A 2557-nucleotide genomic window follows, 5' to 3' on the forward strand; every position below is an offset into this window, starting at 1 on the left:
ATGTTTTGTATTTGCTTTCCATTTGTAGATTTATCTAACTGTGTAATCTATGCTTAAGAAAAAAGTCCAAGAAAGTAGTCCTCCTATTTTCCAATTGGTGCTTGGAGCATTAGAGCACACAGTAGATTAGTTTTCCTTTACATGTTTTGTATTTGCTTTCCATTTTAAATTAGCATAATTGACTGTGTTTCCTATGCTCGCTAAATCGTCTCAAGAAGGTTGCTCCATTTTCCAATTGGACTGAATTTGGGTGTTTGTTCACACAATAGTGATAGATTCATTTCCCATGCTTTCTTAAGATCACATCTATTGTATACTCAATTGCTCAAGTCATTTAGATGATTTAGACATCTTCCTATATTGAATGTTCCCAATGGTATTTGAGTCTGCAGTAGATCATAGTTGTTTTTGTATTGCTTTAAAATAGAATTATCATTTTTGCTTTCATTTCATAGACATTTTGCCGGCTTAGATTAATCTAACTATTCAAAGTTTTGATTTGTTTTTATCTATGTTCATTTCCTTTTTCTCCCTTCTTTAGAAATTAGATTGTAACATTAAAAGTCATTAGATTTAGTTGTCCATTAGCATTTAGAGATTTCATCTAGAAGCATAATTTTTCTTTCTTAGAATAATTTCCTTAAGCATAAGAAACAAAACCGCCAAAAACAACATAAACTATAAAACAACGAAGTAAGAAAGATGTTAACTAAGCACATATAGTGCACTACACTTCATCAGTTTATGATACCCGGATTGATAATTTATGTAGAGCAATTTAAGACGTTAAATTGACTAGACACATCCCATAAAAACAAACTAATCCCGACGTATGCCCAAGCCTAGTCATCCAAAAGAATATTACCATTCATTCTTTCACATTTGTCCACGGATTGTTGTATGTCCCTGATCTGAAATTACGCTTCGATTCATATCTATGTTATTAATTTCCCTTACAATTTTTCTGCATTTGTCTGCGAATAACAACCTATCCAGGATTTGAATTTACGCTTCGGTTCCAATTGTCAGCTAGGGAGAAGCACACGTATTCATCGCAGCAACTTGGTTGGCATGCATATTATTCCATTGCTTAGGCTATCTTGCAGGCTAGGGAAACTAAACAAGGCCACACTTATCTGATCAATATGGAGGGTAATGGCATAAGTGCTAATCTTGATGCTTACACAAATCTGGTACCGTGTACGAATTTAGGATGCAAACAATTGAGGATTCAGTAGAGTCGAGGATTCAACATTTTGGAAATTGAATAAATTCATTTTTTTTTTTGACTGGGTCAATTATAATAGTTTCTTACCATTCTACTATGGAAATTCACCCAACTAACTTTGTAATTTTTCTTTTTAGGAAATATTGATTAGAATGCTAATACTATGGTTCAAATTGACAAGTGAAAAGCACTGGATTCTTAATAGTTGAATCTAGGGGCATGATTATACTTTTAGGTATCAAAAGGTGATACAGTTATTAAATCTGGTAGATGTAAAGAAAATGAGGAAGAGCACACCAGACAATGTAAAAAAAAAAAAAAACGCACTCTTCTGGTGAGGAACAACCTGAAACTGATCGAAGGGTCAACTGGGTAGCACCAGACACACTTCTTTAGTATTGGGTTTCCTTCTAAACTCGCTTTCTCAGTAATATTCCCATGGAGCAACAGCCACAGATCTCCGAGGAAGATGAAAAAGTAGAGGAGCAGCAACATGGACCCTACCCCATTGAGCAACTCCAGGCCTGTGGGATATCTGCTGTTGATATTAAAAAGCTCAAAGATGCCGGTATTGTATGGTAGAATATGTTGCATATTTCCCCAAGAAGGAGCTTGACAAGCTATTAGAAGGAGGGGTGGAGAGAGGATCAATCACAGAGATCAATGGGGAATTTCAAACAGGAAAAACCCAATTATGCCACACATCTCTGCCTTACTTGTCAATTTTTATTAGATCAGGGAGGCGGTGAAGGCAAAGTACTTTTTATTGATGCCGAGGGAACCTTCATACCGCAATGACTTTTACAGATTGCAGAAAGGTTTGGGCTCAATGGAGCAGATGTGTTGGATAACGTTGCCTATGCCAGAGTATATAATATGGATCATCAATCTAGGTTGTTGCTGGAAGCAGCTCCCATGATGGCAGAGACAAGGTTTGCTCTGATGGTCGTGGATAGTGCTACATCCCTTTATAGGACGCACTTTATGGGCAGGGGCGAATTATCAGTAAGGCAATTGCATCTTGCTAAGTTCCTTAAAAGTCTTCCGAACCCTAAAAGAACCTGAAAATAACACTATCATGGGTCCTGAACATATTGCAAATACCGCAGGAATGATAAACATGGTGAATAAGGAGGCCAGTGTTACCAGTGATACTGGAATGGTCAGTAGAAATAGCGATAATGACAGTGGAAGCCTAAAATGCAAATCAGCGAGGATAAACTCTCGTAACAATTTGGATAAGCGTGTAAGGTCGAAGAGTTGAACGAACAGCTTTGATACCCAGTGTAGGGACCAACCCTATATATTTATTATTATTATTATTATTTT

The 2557-nt window shown here is 36.6% G+C and overlaps 1 pseudogene; it reads left to right on the forward strand.

Annotated features, from left to right (window-relative positions):
• Positions 1 to 1666: 1666 nt before the first annotated feature.
• Positions 1667 to 2293, forward strand: LOC149260665 (DNA repair protein RAD51 homolog pseudogene; annotated as a pseudogene).
• The last annotated feature ends 264 nt before the right edge of the window (positions 2294 to 2557 follow it).

This window comes from Pinus tabuliformis, chromosome 6, assembly GCF_031772625.1.
Source record: "Pinus tabuliformis cultivar Carrire ecotype Pingquan chromosome 6, CPIR1, whole genome shotgun sequence".
NCBI classification, from domain to species: Eukaryota; Viridiplantae; Streptophyta; class Pinopsida; order Pinales; family Pinaceae; genus Pinus; species Pinus tabuliformis.